General features: G+C 43.4%; 1 protein-coding gene across 2 annotated transcripts in view; it reads right to left on the bottom strand.

Annotated features, from left to right (window-relative positions):
* The window catches only part of LOC148039084 (flagellar WD repeat-containing protein Pf20-like), a 232,084-nt gene that overhangs the window by 52,928 nt on the left and 159,046 nt on the right, over positions 1 to 20,110 (bottom strand). The gene's annotated exons all lie outside the window — the stretch shown is intronic.

The raw sequence follows: 20,110 nt of genomic DNA on the forward strand, positions 1-20,110 counted from the left end.
AAGTCAAAATGCATGATAACTTACATAGGGCCTACTAGGATTTACATCGAGGAATAATGCCTACAACCTTTTGTCTAAGTGTTTGAATTTCATGCTTTAATAAGCCATGCAATCTTTTCTAAATGCAACTTGATGAAATGAAATTTGCGAATATGTAATATGCGACCCTTAGATACAATAATATCGTAAATGAAGTTCATGCAACACTAAGGCTAGTGTTGATTTAATCCATTTCCAAGCATCTTTTTCCATGCAACTTACAAGACCGGGGTTCATTTTCATGCCGTGCAATGGAAGCTAGCAATTTCCTCATGCGAATCATAACAAAGGGAGTTATTGACTAAATGCAAGATACTCCTTTCCTTCACGGCCAATGCACTTAACAATTTCCTCTTTAACTCTAGGCAATATGTGTTTTAGGCTTTCACTTTGAAAATGCACGACAAGGCAATTTGTGACTAAGTTCATAGGGCGGGTAAGTGCTTTTCATTCATAACTTTAGAAATGCATGATATGCACAAATCCTTTATCTATCCTTCAAAGAGATAATCTATCAAATGTACTTTTATCACTACTCATGAATTAATGATAACGTAGAATGCATTTTCCCTATGGAATTAAGTGTACTTAAAACATCTCTTCATGTGGAAATAAATTCGTGGATCCGCGGTGATATCCACGTGTAAGTTCCGGAAAGAACTTCCCGCAGGTGCGCCTTGCGTCTTCCTGGGAGCCATCGTTAGGCAGCATGCTTTGGTTGCAGCGGTTTCCCTGGAGTTATACACGTGTCCCAAAGACTTACGGTCTGCGAATTTTCTCTCCTGTGGGGGATCAGTCCCTTAGAAGCTTGGGTCTTGAACCCCGGGAATGAAATGTACGTAGAGGGCCTAAGGAGGCTGGGATTTTTTACCCTCGGGGTCAATCCATGTGCACAAGGCCTTAAGCCTTGCCTTTGGAAGCTTCTGCTTCCCATGTGGAAGAAAAGGCAAGTTCAGGAAGGATTATGGCAACTAACGAAGGGGGGATTACGGTGTTATGGCGACGGTGGTATGGCAGTGGCGCGGGGACTGGGCGTGGCAGGCGGCAATTCCCAAAGGCAGGGGGCGTCTTCAGCACGGCAGCCTATCCAGCACGGCGGCATTCTCCCCTTCCTCAGCGCGGCAACCTCCACAGCACGGCCCTTCTTCCTCCCTTCCCCCCAAGGCTAAGGGGGGTTTATATAGAGCTTAACGGGGGGAGAGGGAAGCCACCATGTGACTGGTGCATGGCTCTCCCCCCAGACACCAACTTCACCACATCACCTCCTTCTCCCATTCCCTTCCCTCCAGCCATGCATCGGCTGGGGGAATTAGTAAAAAAAAATTTATTTTCATCATTATCCATTTTTTTCCCTTCAAAAAGAGTGTTTCCCTGCGGTTATGCAGTCTTGAACCCCCGGGATCGATTTCACAATGCGGAGGTGTTCGATGACCCAAAACAAAACGATGCTGAGCCAATGTCAGATGATCCAAAACAAAACGATGAAGCCAGAAGAAAACAATCCTAATCTGTGAGCATGAGTCCTTTCTTTCACCTCCCAGCCTTGCCTAGTATGTTGCTGGCCAGACCATCGTGATCCGATTGCCAGCCGTCAAACCTTGGTGAGTCGTACTATTCTTGGACTCTTTATTTCTAGGTTCCCCTTAACCCCGTTCGGGCGCCCAAGAGCCCGGACAGTCATCCTCGTGCATGTTCCCCTAGATTTTCCTTAATGTCACATTAAATGTCACTTTAATGTCACATTCAATATTTGTGACCTTAATGTTACATTAAATATCACATTAATGTCACATTTCCTTCCCCTTAAGAATCAGTTTCGTCCTTGAAAACGATACTTGGAAGGTCTAACTGTAAATCGGGAAACCTTTTCTTTAAAGTACTTACTCGCTCCCATGTTGAGCTTTCTTCTGAACAATCTTTCCACTTAACCAAACATTCTTGATAAATAGTATTCCTCGTTCGTCTATTACGAACATTTAATATCCTTTCTGGTTCATGTGGATTAGATTGGTCATTGAATAGCTCCTAAATGTCATCCTTAGATTATCCAAATCACCCAGCTTCTTCCTTAATTTACTTACATGAAAAACTGGATGTATTTTACTACCAGCAAGTAGTTGGAGCTTGTAAGCCAATTCTCCCACCTTTTTAAGTATTATGAAAGGACCACAATACCTTGATGAAAGCTTTGGACACTGTCCCTTTTTCATAGTTTTAGTCTGTTCAGGCACCTTAAGATAGACTAATTCTCCTTCTTCAAAGGAGATGTCTCTTCGGTGAGGATCTGCATATGCTCTAGCTCGATTTTGAGTTTTTTTAATATTTTCTGGAGCAAATTTTAACATACTATTTATATCCTCCAAAAAGTCTTTAGCTGCTTGAACCTTTTCCTTATGCAGTCCTACTGCAAAAGGAGCTCTGGGCTAAAACCCATACATTAACATAAATGGACTATATCCAGTGGAAGAGTGCTTGGCATTGTTATATGCAAACTCTGCTATCGGTAGATACTCTTCCCAATTAGTTTGCCTTTTACTTACATATGCCCTAAGCATATCTTCAAGAATTTGGTTAAACCTTTCAGTTTGCCCATCTGTTTGCGGATGATCTGCCGTACTCATGCTAAGTTTAGTATCCAATTTCCTAAATACCGCACGCCAAAATTGGCTATCAAATTTTCTATCCCGATCAGAAACTATATTTGCCGGAAGGCCATACAATCGGTATATGTTCTCTACGAACAATCTAGCCAATTCTCGTATTTTAACATCAATTGAAGTTGGAATGAACCTAGCCATTTTGGTTAACCTATCCACAATCACCCACACAGAGTCGTGCCCCCTCTGTGTTCTAGGTAAAGCAACAATAAAGTCCATGGAGATACTCTCGCATTTTCCCGAAGGAATTTCTAGTGGATGGAGAAGTCCTCCCATTTTCAATCTATCAGCTTTATTAACCTGGCATTTATTACATTTGACCACATAGTCAAGGACGTCCTTATTCATTCCAGGCCAATAGAACTGCCTTTTAATAAGACTATAAGTCTTATTAACTCCTGGATGTCCCGCACTAGGGGTATCATGACACTCAAAGAGTATCTGGTGCCTTATTTCTGTATCTTTCGGGACACATACCCTACCCTTGTAGAGTAAATAACCATTATCAATGGTAAAATTCTTCCACTTGAATCCAGTTTGAGCAACCCCTGATGCTCCATTTCCTTGTTGAACATCGTCAGATATTCCTTCCTCAGTAGAAGCACTTTCATTTGGATCCCCATTTTTTATTGCTTCCCATATGTTGGAATATGCCGGATCAACCTGGCATTTCCCTTTTAAAGATTCAAGCAAGTTGGAAGTGAATTGAGTAAAACTCAATTATTTAATGATGGGTATTCTGCTGAGTGCATCAGCTACTATATTATACTTTCCTTTTCTATATCTTATCTCATAGTCGAACTCTTGAAGGAGTTCGGCCCATCTGGCTTTATGCCCGTGTAAATCCGGTTGATCATTAAGCCACTTAATGCTTTCATGATCCGATAAAATCAAAAGTTTGGCACCGTACAGATAGTGCCTCCATTTCTTCATTGCATGTACTATTGTATACAGCTCCCTCTCATAAACAGAATAATTTTGTTTTGCACGGTCTAATTTCTTGCTTTCAAAAGCAACTGGTCGACCTTCTTGTAATAAGACCGAGCCTATCGCCTTATCACTGGCATCAGCTTCAACCACAAACGGTTTATTGGGATCCACAATTAATAGTACTGGAGCTGTAGCAATAGCTACCTTAAGTTTTTGAAAACTTTCATTTTGGTCTGTTCCCCAACTAAAACTTTTTCCTTTCCCTTTAAGTTGGTCAGTCATTGGAACAACTATTTTGGCATAATCTCGAATGAATCTACGATAAAATCCAGATAAACCTAGGAAGATCTGCAGCTCTTCCAGGTTCCTTGGAGATGGCCATTCAATAATTTCCCTTACTTTTTCTGGATCCATGTTGATTCCCTCTTTCGAGATAATATGCCCCAAATATTTGACCTCTTGTGCAAAGAATTCACATTTAATTTTCTTCGCATAAAGGGAATGTGTTCTTAACAGTTGGAATACTAATTGTAAGTGTTCCAAATGTTCTTCTCTTGATTTACTAAAGATTAAGATATCATCCAAGAAGACTACTACAAAATGTCCTAGATAGGGCCGTAAAACATTATTCATCAGCTTCATAAAGGTAGCTGGTGCATTAGTGAGGCCGAAAGGCATCACCAAAAAATCATAATACCCGTATCTAGTACGAAATGCTGTCTTGGGAACATCTTGTGCCTTAATTCTTACTTGGTGATAACCTGATCTTAAATCTATCTTTGTGAAGAATTTTGCCCCTTGTAATTGATCAAAAAGGTCTTCCATTCTGGGCATAGGAAATTTATTCTTCACCGTTATTTTATTAAGTGCTCTATAGTCAACACAAAGTCGCATAGAACCATCTTTTTTCTTTACCAATAAAATTGGTGAAGCCCAAGGTGAATTACTGGGTTGAATAAACCCTTTATCAAGGTAATCCTTAATTTGTCTTTCAACTTCTTGATGCTATGTTTCACTTAACCTATATGGTGGTTTAGAAATAGGGTGTGTATCCTTATTTATGTCAATTGGGTGATTAATATCACCCCTGTTTGGTGGAAGGCCACTTGGTAAATCAGAAGGAAACACATCTTTAAAATCATCTAACAAACTACTTAATTCATTATTAACATTCAACTCACAAACATAAGAAAATTGTTGCTTTATATTACAGAAAGTAAAAGTGTTCTGTACAGGAAGAGACAATAACATATATACCTCAAACTTCCTTCTTTATCAGCTTCTGAACTTCAGTAGAACACAACAAAGGATTATCAGATACTTCATGTTCACCTTGAATGACAAAAGTCTTACAATCCCTTTCAAATTCCAGTGTATTATGGTGATAACTACGTTTTAAGGATGGTTCCAATCCCCATAGCCACTCCCTCCCTAGAGCAATATCAGCTCTTTCCATGTTCATAATTTGGAAATCAAGTTTACCTTTATATCCTTGAATCTCAATTTCCAAATTGGATACCATCGTATCCCATATTTTATTGTCTTGGCCTTGCATCATACAAACAACATATTGATGGCCACTCCTTTGTTGGGGAAGTTTCAATTTTTTCACAAGTGCATAGTTTATAAAATTATGTGTGGCAGAGTCATCAATCATGACTCTAACCCTCTTTCCAGCTATCAATCCATGTACTCTAAGTAAATCATGTGGCCCAAAAGTAGGCTGCCACATAGAACTTGACATACAACACTTATGTTGTACATCCATGTGCAAGACCTCTAAAGATTTGTACTTTTCATGCCCCTTTAATTCTAAGGTCTGCACTACATGGATTTGCTTTTCTTTTCCCTTGCCCTTGTCCTTATCTTTTCCTTTGTCTTCCCCCTTTTTCTTTTGAGGGCAATTCCAAGCAGCATGGTTAGGGGATAGGCAATTGAAACACAACTTTTCTTTTTTGGCCTTATCAAAGTCATCAGGACTTAACTTTGGCCTCACATATGTTTCTTTTCAAAAGGTTGTTTTTTACCCTTAAAGAATGGCATTTTCCTTTTAAATTTGCCCACAAATTTTGAGGTTTCCAATTCCTTAGACTTGGGCTCCGTATTAGTGAGACTAGTAAGTGTACTTGGACGCATACTATCTTCATAAATTAATGCAAATTTAATTGCCTCTTCCAGCGTCTTAGGTGAACTCCTTTTTACTTCCTTTTTACAGGCTTTATCTAGTCCCCTAATGAATCCTCTTGTTTTTTGGAATTCATCTATTCCTTCCAATTTGAGGATTATCTCAGGATATTCCTCCAGATATGTCAGCAAGGGTCTTCCATTTTGTCTGACATAATCCCAATCTTCCCAATTTCTTTCCATTTCATTTTCAGGAAGGAATTCTTTCAAAAAGACGAATTCAAATTGAGCCCAAGTTTCAGGTATTTTATTTGCCTCCTTTAAAGTTCGCCACCACTTATATGCTTTGGGCCCCAAAGTTAAACTAGCCTCCAATGCTTGGAGATGTGGTGGGGTATTCTTAAGTTTATGTAAATCTTCCCATTTTTGGAGGAAATTAAAAATTGTATCTTTATTTCTATCTTTTTCCTCCCCGTGAAATTGAGGTGGTTTCATATCCTTTAGAACTGGATTATCCCTCAATTTATGGTGGGGTTCCTTAGGATCTCGCATAGTCACATCTAAATCTTTTGATGAAGATGGGACATCCGAGGTTTCTATTTTATTTTTATCTCTTTCTAACAATAAAGTTAATTGAGATTTTATTTCAGTGAGTGTTTGGGTTAAAAATTCCATTTGAACCCCTTGAGCTTGCACACGAGCAGTAAGATCATCAAATTGCTCTCGTGTAGCAAAAAATTCTTCCCACTGTTCTTCTTGAATTTCTGGTTCATGGGGATCTACCATAGGATGGTCCCCAGAACTAGAATCTTCCATTACTCTCTCTTTCCCTTTTTCTGCCATTAATACACTGGAATTGGAAAAAAAAGATAATAAATTTGCATACAAAGTAAAGTACTTCCTTGATTTTAATGGCAGGCAGTTGTTGTTGGTTTGTGAATAAACCCGAAGAGTAAAGAACAAATTTTATCGCCCGAACAAAGTCAGTTACGCAAGAAATGGAGCTTCTTTGTAGAAACGACTAGTATTCAGCCCCCTTCTTTAATAATCACGCAGGCCATCAATGCCCCTTTCCTGAACTTGCTCTCTGCTGAGCTTGTACTTGTGATGTAAATGCAATCGAGGCTGATAAGAAAAATTCCAAACGCGCAGTCGACTGATCAGACACGCATCAGAAAATAACTTCAGCTTCAGCCTGCGAAAAAGGAAAAGAATGTGTTTCGTTGGTGTGTTCACGAAGCGGCGTTCACGGACAAGCGTGAACCAGGATTCGGTGGCCCACAATTCAGCCTACGGTGTTCCGTGAAAAGGTAGCTTCCCCCTCGTAAGTTACATGACGTAGATACACATCACGTCAAACTTTACGTGACGTGTCACCCAGCACCTTTGACTAGCGACTTCACGGATCCGTGACGGGTCAACGAAGGAAAACCCGTCGACTGAAATTTCCTGCCTCACGTATGAAACCTGTCGACTGACCCGTTGACTGAATGGATAGCGGGACTACTGAAAATCCATCGACTGCCTTTTCGTTGAAGGACTCCACAAATCCACACGACTAAACCTATTAGCTCTGATACCAATGTCCGATGACCCAAAACAAAACGATGCTGAGCCAATGTCTAATGACCCACAACAAAACGATGAAGCCAGAAGAAAACAGTCCTAATCTGTGAGCACAAGTCCTTTCTTTCACCTCCCAACCTTGCCTAGTATGTTGCTGGCCAGACCATCGTGATCCAATTGCCAGCCGTCAAACCTTGATGAGTTCTACTATTCTTGGACTCTCTTTATTTCTAGGCTCCCCTTAACCCCGTTCGGACGCCCAAGAGCCCGGATGGTCATCCTCGTGCGTGTTCCCCTAGATTTTCCTTAATGTCACATTAAATGTCACTTTAATGTCACATTCAATATTTGTGACCTTAATGTTACATTAAATATCACTTTAATGCCACATTAATGTCACAGGAGGCCTCATCTTTGCGCGTGCGGGGTACAAATTAAGCTGCCGGTAATTACAATACGGGTGATAACCTTGCACAGGTATTATGCGGCGTGCGGGGAGTCAAGTTTAGTAATATTTTCAAGCGGGAATATTACATTCTCTTCCCCTTGGAGGAATCGAGATGTCCTCATCTCGAGAAGAACTGGGGGTATTGTTGGTTGAGAGTGCTTTCCTCCATCCAAGTGGCATCCTCCTCGAGATAATCTTTCCACTGGACGAGACATTCTCTCAAGGTTTTGGATCTCAATTGTCTCTCCCTAACATCTAAGATCCTATTAGGCTGTAGCTCAAGGACTCCTTGGCTAGGCATTATAACTTGTTGGTCATCAAGTACATGGCTAGGATTAGGTACATATTTCTTCAGTAGACTGATGTGGAATACATTATGAACATTTAGGTTCTCAAGGAGTTGCAGTCTATAAGCATTGGGTCATAGGCACTTGAGGATCTTGTATGGTCCACAATACCTTGGACTTAGCTTCTTGCAATCTCTTAAGGATAGGGAACTCTTCTTTGGGCGTACGCGAATGAAGACCATGTCTCCTTCCTCGAAGGTTCTATCTTGATGTTTCAAATCCGCGTATGCCTTCTGTCTATCCTTGGCGGCTTGGATGTCCTGTCTTATTGACTTCATTTGGTCATCCATATCTTCCAGCATTTGCCTTGAAGCTTCAACTCTCAAGGTTGGATCTGAGAAGTTTAAAGGACTTTGACAGTCGTGTCCATATAATGCTTGAAAAGGGGTCATCTGAATGCTTTGTTGGTAAGAAGCGTTGTAGGCAAACTCAACCAGTGGCAAGTGTTGGAATCCACCTTTTTGATTCATGACAGCAGTGTGCCCTTAGCATATCCTCAATGACTTGGTTGACTCGCTCCGTTTGACCATTGGTTTGGGGATGGTAAGCTGTACTAAAACAGAGTTGAGTCCCAATGGCTTCAAAGATAGCTTTCCTGAAGTGTGATGTGAAGAGAGAATCACGATCACTAATGATTCTTCTGGGCAACCCATGTAGCTTGAATATCTCCTTGATAAACAACCTTGCAATGTCTGAGGCTTTATAGTTTGTCTTAACAGGAATAAGATGTGCAACCTTGGTAAGCATATCCACCACAACCATAGTGGAGTTGTATCCTCCCTGAACTTGGGGTAGGCCAACAACAAAGTCCATAATGATGAATTCCCATTTCATTTGGGGAATGTTAAGTGGTTGCAACTTTCCTGGCATTTTGACATGTTCGGCTTTAATACGTTGACAAGACAAACGCTCAGTGACATATTTGAGAACGTCACCTTTAAGCCTCTCCCAATAGTAGCTTTTCCTAACTGCATTGAGGGTCTTGGCATAGCTAGGATGTCCTGAGAAAGGGGAATCATGAGCTCCCCAAAGTATCTTTTTCTTGAGTGACTGGCTTGCTTGTATGCATAGTCTCGTTCTATAGTAGACAAGTCCACTATTGATAGAGAATTCTTGATACTTAGACTGTAGCTTTTGATCTTGATCCTTGATAGAGATTTTTCTTAGCATCTTTTGATAGGCTGGGATCATGGCATGCTTCCTCTCTAGCTAACTCAAGTATTGGGTTGTTTGGCATGGACACCTTTGTGGCTAGAGATCTAGCTGTTAATGGATTTTGCAAGATTAGAGAATTAAGGAATGCCTTGCGAGTGAGTGCATCGGCAACTACATTCTCCTTTCCAGGTCGATACTTGATTTCAAAGTCATACTCCTCCAGCACTTCAATCCACCGACGTTGCCTCATGTTGAGCTCGTTCTGGGTAAAGATCCACTTGAGTCTCTTATGATTAGTCACTAGAGTAAACTTGTTACCCAACAGGTAGTGTCTCCAAAGCTTTAGAGCATGGATGACAGCTAACAGTTCTAGATCATGGGTAGCATAATTCTTCTCATGGCTCTTCAGTTTCCTTGAAGAGTATGCTACAGGATGACCTTCTTGCATAAGCACACATCCTAGGGCAAGTGTGCTAGCATCAGTTACTACTTCGAACTCCTTACTGAGGTCCGGAAGTTTCAGGATAGGTGTTGATACCAAACTTTGCTTTAATCTATCAAAGCTAGATTACTCGGCAGTTGACCATACAATTGATGTTTGCTTCTTCAGTAGATCCGTCAAAGGTGCTGCAATCAATGCATAGTTTTTGATAAAGACCATGAACTACCCTGTCAATCCAAGAAAACTGTGTATTTCTTTGACAGTTGTTGGCATTGGCCATTCTAGAAAATCTTTGACTTTGGCCGCGGATCCACTGAGATTCCTTCCACTGACACAATGAATCCCAGATATTCAATCTGACGTTTGAAGAATGCACACTTCTTCATCTTGGCATAAAGCTTGTGTGCCTGCCCTCTTTGTCTCAAGGACAATCCGAAGCTAGGGTTCATAATCTTCTTCCTGTTTGGAGTAGACTAAGGTATCGTCGAAGAAGACGAGTACGAAGTCATCAAGATATGGCCTAAAGATATCCTGCATTAACCTGTTGAAGGTGGTTTGTCAACCCGAACGACATGACTAGGAACTCAAAGTGCCCATATCTTGTGTTAAATGCCGTCTTTGGGATATCTTCTTCCTTGATCCTTATCTGATAGTAACCAGACCAGGGATCAATCTTGGAGAAGATCTTCGCACCTTGAAGACAGTCAAGAAGTTTATCTATTCTTAGAATAGGGTACTTGTTCTTAATGGTTGATTGATTAAACCCTCTGTAATCAATACACAGCCGAAGTGTTCCATCCTTCTTCTTCCGGAACAGCACTGGAGCTCTCTGTTGGGTATCTCACACGCCTTACTTACGCCTACGCTCATATGGGAGTGTGCGGGTGATCACTAGGACACTGGGGCACTTTTTACTCTCGGTAGGAGAGGTTTTTTCCCCCAGATTATGTGTACTATTTTGTATGTGCTTGTGGTGCACACTTACGGGCACTTACTGTGTTCGGGTGTGAACAGCCCCTTATAACCCTAAGGTATAAGGGTTATCATCTGTACTTTCAGTTTACACTCTATTCAGTACTATTGCATTGGGTGTCGTGCTCAACTCTGTCTCTCACTCTCACACTGTCTACTGCACTTCAGCTGCACCTCGATCCTCTCCCATCTGACATTTGGTATCAGAGCTCAGCTCAGAGCAGTCTTCTGTCTGCAGTCTGCAGCCCCCGCCAGTTCTGCCCCAGCCGCCTGTTCCTGCCCAGTCCTGCCTGCGCCTGTCAGTCCGTCAGCGCGCAGCACCAGACGACTCCTCTGCCCAGCGTGCAGCTCCAACAATCAGCGCGCCACCTGTACCTGCGTGCTGCCACCTCTGCCCAGCGAGTCCTCTGCCCTGTGTCTGCCCAGAGTGCCCCTTCGCCTGTCAGTCTGCCTGCGCAGCCTCCCTGCGCTGAGCTAGCCTGTGCCGTCAGCTCCAGCTGCCAGCGTGCCACCTGTCTCCACCACCCAGTCCTGGGTGCCGCCTCCTCTGCCCAGCGCGCGCCCAGTCCTGCCTGCGCGTGTCACTGGACCTGCACGCCTGTACCTGTGCGTCAGTCCGACTGTACCCAGCAGTCATTACCTCGGGAATCGTGCCCGTCGTCAACACGCAGAGGTAACATTCTGCACTTTTCTTTTATACAGGAGTTCGTGCAACAGGTTCAGGTTCAGCATTGGGAAACGTGCTGAACAGCAGGTTCAGTTTTCAGCATTGGGAAACGTGCTGTGTCTGTCTGTGACACATTGAATGCACATTTTGGGGCTTTTGTAATAGACATTTGTGACAGAAATTTTGGGCAGAAAATTTTGGGGCTTTTGATGTTTTAGTGCTGCTGAGCACTAATTGCACCTTGGGAAGCGTGCATCAGTGACAGTTTTTTTTGTGACAGAGTACCCTTTGCACATTAATTGCAGACTTGTGTTTGCTGCAATTTCTGGAAATTTGCAGATTTCCAGCCCGTACTGCATTGACATTGCTCTATTACCTTTTGGGAAATAATGGCAAATCAGGGAGGAGATGTATTCACCTATGTGTCCAAGGAAGACCGATTGGATGGGAACAATTATTCCCTTTGGTCTTTCATGATGAAGAATGTATTAGTGGCCAAAAATTTGTGGGATTATGTCAGTGGAGAGGAAGCACGACCGGGAGTTGTGGCTCCCGCTACTCCTCCTCCAGGAGGACGTGCAAGAGGGCAACCTCAGCCCCCTCCACCTCACCCCGCTCAGCCACTTCCCCCAAGAACTGCAGCTCAGAAAACTTGGGATACACGGGATGCACAAGCTATGTCGCTGATTGCATTGGCAGTTCAGCGTTCTATCATTCCTCATATTCGTTCAGCAGCTTCTTCACAAGAAGCTTGGTTGATATTGGAGCAGATGTTTGCAGGAAAGAATGAGACTCGCATCTCTTTCTTGAAGAAAGAGCTAGAGACTCTAAAGATGAATGAGGGTGATTCTATGCAGGATCATCTCAACAAAATTCAGGACTTGCGGGAGCAACTCATGAATGTGGATGAGTACTACTCAGATGCGCAGCTGATTTCTACGACGTTGAATTCACTGCCTCCCTCTTACTTGGCTTTTCATACTGCCTTGAACCTCACTATGAGGATTTCGAAAGAGCCCATCACTTTCATTCAGCTTGTCAGTTTGCTTCTAGAGGAGGAACAAACTAGACGGAACAGTGGTGTGGATGGTATAGCCTCTGAGCAGGCTTTTATGTCAAGGCAGAAGGGTAAAAACAGCCAAGGGAAAAATGCTTCGCAGAGTTCTGGTAGTAGTAACACTTCACAGACAAGTCAGAAACAGGGGGGCACGCAAGCCAAGAAAGGAAAATGCCATTACTGCAAGAAGCCTGGCCACTACATCACTGAGTGCAGGAAGCGCATCGCCAAAGAGAAGAAGAAGGAGTCAGGGATGTCTGTTTCTGCAGCTCCTTCCACTGCTAGTGAGTCCGCGTCCTTTGTTGCAGACAGGGACTATTGTTTTTACACTTGCAGTTATGATGTCTCTTGGACTGATAGAGCATTTAGCTCTACAGAAGATGCTGACACTTGGTTCTTTGACAGTGGTGCTTCACGGCATATCACATCTCATAGAGATTTGTTTGCTTCTCTTGGTGCACCTCCCGTTGGGAAGTCTGTTCAGTGTGCTAATAATGCATCATACCCTGTTCGTGGTATTGGGGAGATTCAGCTTACAGCCATTGATGGCTCTATTCTCCGCCTACAGGATGCTTTGTATGTGCCTGGCATTAAGAAGAATCTGCTTTCCATTTCTTCTATGGCACGTTGTGGTTTGCAGGTCACCTTTGATGATGACCGTTGCATGGTCCGTGACAAGGAACACATGACATTGGTCTTGACAGGTTCTCTGTGTCATGGGTTATATGAGTTGGATGCTCTTTCGGTAGATCAGTCTGCATATTTGACATCCACTCTTACTCCTGCTATGTTAGAGGCAGAGTTATGGCATGCTCGTTTGGGGCATGTAAACTATGGCAGCTTGATGCTATTACAGCGTACTCAGATGTTGGATGGATTACCTCTCTTGGAGAGACCTCCTGAGCATTTATGCGAGGGTTGCATTTTGGGGAAAATGCATCGTTTCTCTTTTCCCCGTGATGTTGCTTTTAGAGCAACAGCCAGATTGCAGCTTGTGCATTCGGATGTTTGTGGGCCCATGCAGACACAGTCATTGGGTGGTTGTTACTATTTTGTAACATTTATTGATGACTTTACACGTTTGTGCTGGGTCTACTGCTTGAAGAAGAAGTCAGAAGTGTATGATGCATTTTTGGCTTTCAGTGCACTTGTGGAAACTCAGTCTGGTTGCAAGATTAAGACTCTCCGTTCGGACCGAGGGGGGGAATACATGTCCTCTATGCTGAATTCTTATTTGCAGCAGAAGGGCATTATCCATCAGTACACTACTGCATATACTCCACAGCAGAATGGGGTAGCAGAGAGGAAAAATCGGTCACTCATGGAGATGGCCAGATGTATGCTGAAGGCAAAGAGTTTGCCTCATAGTTTTTGGATGGAAGCCGTCATGTGCGCTTGCCACATTTTGAACAGATGCCCTACCAAGGCCTTGAAAACCGTCACACCTTTTGAGGCTTGGCACAGCCGCAAACCTTCTGTTGGCCACTTCCATACTTTTGGGTGTCTTGCATATGCCCATATTCCACAGGTACTTCGAAAGAAGTTGGACAACAAGGCTGTAAAATGCATCTTTATGGGATATAGCAGCGAAAGCAAAGGCTACAGACTCTATGATCCCGTGACCAAGAAGGTTTTTGTCAGCAGGGATGTTGTATTTGATGAAAAATCAGAATTATCCTTGGCTGGTTTTGATACATATCAGGCTGCCCGTGATGTCTTTGAAGGGCTGCTGCCCATCACATTTGGTGATTCAGCTGGTACTTCAGCAAATGAACCTAATGTTCAGCCAGCTGCTCCTATGGAACATGCAGTAAATCAGCACATTGCTGAAACTGAAATTCAGCAGGAACTTGTACACAGTCAGGAAGCAAGACAGGTGCCTAGATGGTACACGCAGACTATGAGAGATAGTCATTTGGAAACACCCTTGGCTGGTCGTACTCGAAGGCAAACTCGACTGCATGATTCAGCACATTCCATGGAGTTTGTTATGGCAGCATGTACTCATGATAATGAGGAGCCTGAATGTTTTGAGGATGCACGACATAGTGTGCATTGGATGGCAGCCATGCAAGCTGAATTGGATTCTATTCATAAGAATCATACTTGGGATTTGGTGTCTTTGCCAGTTGGCAAGCGTGCCATTGGTACGAAATGGGTCTACAAATTGAAAAGGAATGCAGATGGATCCATAGATAAGTACAAGGCACGGCTGGTAGCTAAAGGCTACGCACAGAAAAAGGGCATTGACTATGAGGAGACCTTTGCTCCTACCTCCCGTATGACGACCATTCGGTCTATGATTGCCTTGGCTGCACATTTTGGTTGGAAAGTGCATCAGCTGGATATAAAGACTGCATTCTTAAATGGGGAACTTCAGGAAGAAGTGTATGTACAGCAGCCCATTGGTTTTGCAGTTGAAGGCTCAGAAAATTTAGTATGCAAGCTGAAAAAAGCTCTATATGGTTTGAAACAAGCTCCACGAGCTTGGTACGCAAAGATAGATGCCTTCTTGCTTAGTCAGGGGTTTGTAAACAGCCCATCTGAGTCTACCCTTTATGTACATAAAGAGGGGGGATCCATGCTGATTTTGTGTCTATATGTAGACGACCTTTTGCTCACTGGAACACGTGCTGATCAGATTTCAGCATTCAAAAATAATTTACAGCAAACTTTTGACATGTCTGACTTGGGTATTTTGCACTATTACTTGGGCATCCAGTTTGTACATGATGCTAGAGGCATTGGATTATGTCAGTCAAGGTACATTGGGCAACTTCTTGAGAAGTTTGGCTTACAGGATTGCAAGCCAGTTTGTACACCCATGGAACCTGGGCTCAAACTGTCATTACATGATGACAGTGATTTGTTTGATATCCATACTTATGCTCCAGCAGTGGGATGTCTCATCTATCTATGCCACACTCGGCCAGACATACAATTTGCCGTTTCAGTTTTGAGCAGGTACATGCATCAGCCTCGTATGTCGCATTGGCAAGCTGTGAAGCGTGTGTTTCGTTACTTGCAGGGTACTAGAGCTCTTGAATTGCTTTATGTCAAGGGGGGACCACTGCAGTTACATGCTTACAGTGACTCTGATTGGGCTGGTGATTTTGATACTCGTCACTCCACTAGTGGCAATTGTTTCTTTCTTGGCTCGTCATGCATTTCTTGGCTTAGCAAGAAACAATCCACTGTTGCCACGTCGTCATGTGAAGCTGAGTACAAGGCAGCCTTCACTACTGCAGTTGAGTGCGTATGGCTTAGACGCTTACTTGCTGATTTGGATGTATCTGTTACGGAGCCTACTCCTTTATATACTGACAGTCAGAGTGCCATTGCAGTGGCACGGAACCCTGTGTTTCATGCTCGCACGAAACACATAGAGATTCACTACCACTTTGTCAGAGAGAGGCTACATGCAGGTGATATCAGCCTTGTCTACTGTCCTACCACCAGCAATGTGGCAGACATCTTCACCAAAGCTCTTCCACGAGACAAATTTGAAGCATTTCGCGATGCTTTGAATTTGACGCCCTTTGGTGGCGGATGATCCTTGTACACTTGATCACTCTTCACTCCAGGGGGGTTTGTTGGGTATCTCACACGCCTTACTTACGCCTACGCTCATATGGGAGTGTGCGGGTGATCACTAGGACACTGGGGCACTTTTTACTCTCGGTAGGAGAGGTTTTTTCCCCCAGATTATGTGTACTATTTTGTATGTGCTTGTGGTGCACACTTACGGGCACTTACTGTGTTCGGGTGTGAACAGCCCCTTATAACCCTAAGGTATAAGGGTTATCATTTGTACTTTCAGTTTACACTCTATTCAGTACTATTGCATTGGGTGTCGTGCTCAACTCTGTCTCTCACTCTCACACTGTCTACTGCACTTCAGCTGCACCTCGATCCTCTCCCATCTGACACTCTCCATGGCGAACTGCTAGGACGAATATAGCCCTAATCTAACAGTTCCTTGAGTTGCTCCTTTAGCTAAATTGCTTCGGGGATGGACATTCTATAAGGCCTCTTTGCAATTGGCGCAACTCCCGACACTAGCTTGATCTCATGATCAACTTCCCTTTGAGGCGGAAGTTCTGTCAGCTCTTCAGGAAATACGTCCGCGTACTCCTTTAGCCATGAAGATTCTTCACTAGACTCCTGCTTCTGATCTAGGTTATTAAGCTTAATCAAGTAGGCAAGTAGTCCCTTTCTAACTCCCTTTATAATCCGAGATGCCTTGGCCAATTGAATTTTCGACTTTCCAGCCTCTCCTTGAGTTATGACCAATTCCCCTTCCGAGTTTCAAAAGGAAACTTGACCCTTTCCACAATGAATGTGGGCGTCATTAGGTTTAAGCCAATCCATTCCGAGCAAACACTCATGGATACCTAGGTTCATGACCTTGAATCTGACCGAAGTCGACTTTCCTCCCAGAAAGAATTCCACCTTAGCAGTTTGTCTGGTACAAGTGACCTCATGACCATTTGCTAATTCCATAAGCAAGTTAGATGCTTCTATTGTGGCTATTCCTAATCTTCTTACACAAGCTGGTGAGATAAAGAAATGCATACTACCATAATCAATCAAGGTTTTGAAGCCTTTACCTTAATAGTTTGATGGTGTCTGAATCATCGAAAACTGGTGATTCGGGCCTTTCTTGTGAAGGACGGTATGGACTATTGCCCTCTCAAAATCTGCTTCCATGGTTGGATCTTTTTCATCGCAAATTTCCCTGTTGGCAACACAGGTGGTCCTTTCTCTGCCTCGGGTGGCGGCTCCTTGGTCACAGGCGGTTCCTTCGAAAGGTCCTTGACGTTGTCCTCCGTCAAGTTTGGGACATTGCCTTTTGAAATGACCGGCCTCGTTGCAGTGGTAGCAACGGAGATTGCGGCCATTACCTTGGGTAGGGACAAAGTTATTGACATTGTTGGTCCTCGCTTTCTTCCTTTGTCCCCGGTTTTGACCTTGAACTCTCTTTGCTTGGGTCCTATATACATAATACTCCTTTGTTCTGATCATTATAAGACCAAGTCTTGTTACTTCTTGGCCTGGTCTGTACTTCTTGAATTATGGGCGCAACTCGAATGAGTGCGTCTTGAAGATTTGTTGAGCGCATTGATTCAAGGCGGGTATTTATAGGTGGGTTTAATCCAGCGCAAAACTTCGACACCTATTGTGTCATATCCATTTGTGGCGCATACTTCAAAAGTGAGACGAACTTTGAGTAGTATGCGCCAAGAGTCAGACCCAACTGTTTTAGCTCATAGAACTCATTCATTTTCTGCGTGCGATACGCAGGTGGTAAGTATCTTCCTTGCACAGCTTTTTTCACCTTTTCCCAGGTAACGGATCCTTCCGAGATCCCTTGATCTCTACGCCATTGCTTCCACCAAAGCCTGGCTTCGCCAGTGAGCTTCAGCTTGGCAAGCATTGCCTGGTTGGCGGGTGCAGTATCGGCTGCTTCAAACTAATTCTCCATGGACTCTATCCAAATCTTAGCATCAGCTTGGACAGTCCTTCCTTTCCCGTCAAATTCTGGCGGCTTGATCTGCTTGAGAAGAAACTTATTCTCCTGAATCATGGTCGTACTTGGTGTAGGGGTCGGACTGGGAATCTGTACCTGGGGTTGTGTCTGAGTAAAGGTTTCTTAACGTTAACAACTCGCTAATCGTTACTATTATATTTCAGACTCAATTCAGCTTTCAGCCAAAAAACCTAACCACTTAACTTTTTATCAATACTCATAGACAAGACAATCATTGATAAAAGAAGTCTTTATTTCATTCATATGGGCATAGCCCTTTCGACGTACAATATTTCTTGGGATGGTAGAGCAAGTTGATACATTAATTCGGGGAGAATAATGTTGTGTTATATTTAGCTACGGGAATTGGGAAATAGTACGGATTTGGGTCATGGATCTTCAAGAATCGACAAGTCATCAGAAGATTAGGGTATCCTTTCCTTTGGTACCCATTCTTCTCGTAGCATCCCAACACCTTGATCCTGTCGGCGGAGATTATGCGGATCACTTCCTCGTACACATATGTGTTCAGCTCAATCTTCCGACCTTTAACATGTAAAGTTGTGTTTACGTGAGCCTCAACAAAAATGAACAGCTTTACGATCTTCAAGTCCTCCAACCATTTGATTCTCTTTAGATTGGTTCGAAGGTACGCAAATCGGTGGGTAGCTATGTAATAGATTCCTGAGTCACCCGTCACTCTCCGTTCCACATACAGAGGTGATGGATTGTAAATACGGTCTAGGATGTTCATCATATCGATCCTTCGTCGATAATCTGAGGCATGCATCGCGGTCATAAACATGACCTGAAACACCATGAACCTGTTCCATGCTTCATCATTCTGCAAGACAACATTGATAAGTAAGGAAATGTTCTTGACAGTAACATTTGCTTTACTTCTTCTTATTAAGTTTTCTTATAAAGATAGATCCTTCGTTAGTTCGCTCTGATACCAACTGTAGCGTGTCCACTTGTTCCCTTTCAGGATACGTCTTAGCAATCCATTGGAAAGAGAGTCTAGAAGGCTCCGCCCGGCACTCCCATGAAATGTTACGGGGTTTGCAATCTAGGACTTCCCGAGTCTGCCACATAACGGAAGTATTCCGACCATTCCCACTTAAGACTGACCTGAATCAAGGTTTCCCCTAATGGTCAAATTCCTAAAACGGCAGCTAGCGTCGAATCCTAGGCAAACTACTTTACACAGAAACGTCAAGGTCGAAGCGGATTCATGGTGGGAAACGAAAGGGATACAAAGCTCGACCTCTCTGCCCACAAAGCATAGTCCCATTCCGTTCCCCTAAAACAGCATAAATCGGGATTCTAGTAATCTAAACTCTAGGTCAGTACCCTTGTTGTTCATTTTCTTTGAGAAGAGCTCCTTGTTGTCCACTTCGTTTGAGAAAAGTTTCCGGCCAATCGGGACCATCCATCCGTAGGATGGACCCATGGGCACATCCACTGCACTTTCCTCAAGGTTGCTTTAGTAGTCTAATTACCTACCACATTTAATTGGACATGCATAAAGCAACTTCCTTAATTATCTAGTTAGACACCGGTTCCTTCACGTAATCTTAGCATTTGACAAAGAAAGACAGTACCAAACAAGTTCCTTTTCAACAGGTTATCTTACTTATCTTTGGAATACATTTATATAATCCAACCCGTAGGCTAATCCATAATCCGCCCAAACGCAATTCCATAACCCGCCCAAAGGCTATTCAACAATCCACAAGGATTACTAATCCAAGATTCCGCCCGTAGACTAGTATGCGAGCCTCGAGATCCAATCCCGAGTCGCGTTGGCCTCTTGTGCAGGGCCCGGAAGGCAAGGGATTTACGGCCAGAGCCCCCCCTCGGACCCAAGCATCCTCCTGCTCCAAGTAGTGCCCAACGGAGAGACCTCTCGCGGCGGGTTCGGTCCACGTTCCTGGCGCGGCTAACAATCCCCTTGGTTAGGGTCAGGCAGACAGTCGGGGGTAACTGATACTACCTCTCCCTTAAGGCCTTCAACCTTAAGCATTAATTAACTTTCCATCATTTAGTTCCTTGAGCAAATAATGCAAACAATGCTCCTAAACTATTACACTGCTAAGGAGTGAATCCTTATCTCCGAATGCATCCAACATTCGATCCGGGATCAATTGGAACTTGGCAAGATCCCCAAGGGTTT

This window comes from Lygodium microphyllum, chromosome 3 (assembly GCF_053477565.2).
Source record: "Lygodium microphyllum isolate KBCC chromosome 3, Lygodium_microphyllum_v1.1.10, whole genome shotgun sequence".
NCBI lineage: Eukaryota > Viridiplantae > Streptophyta > Polypodiopsida > Schizaeales > Lygodiaceae > Lygodium > Lygodium microphyllum.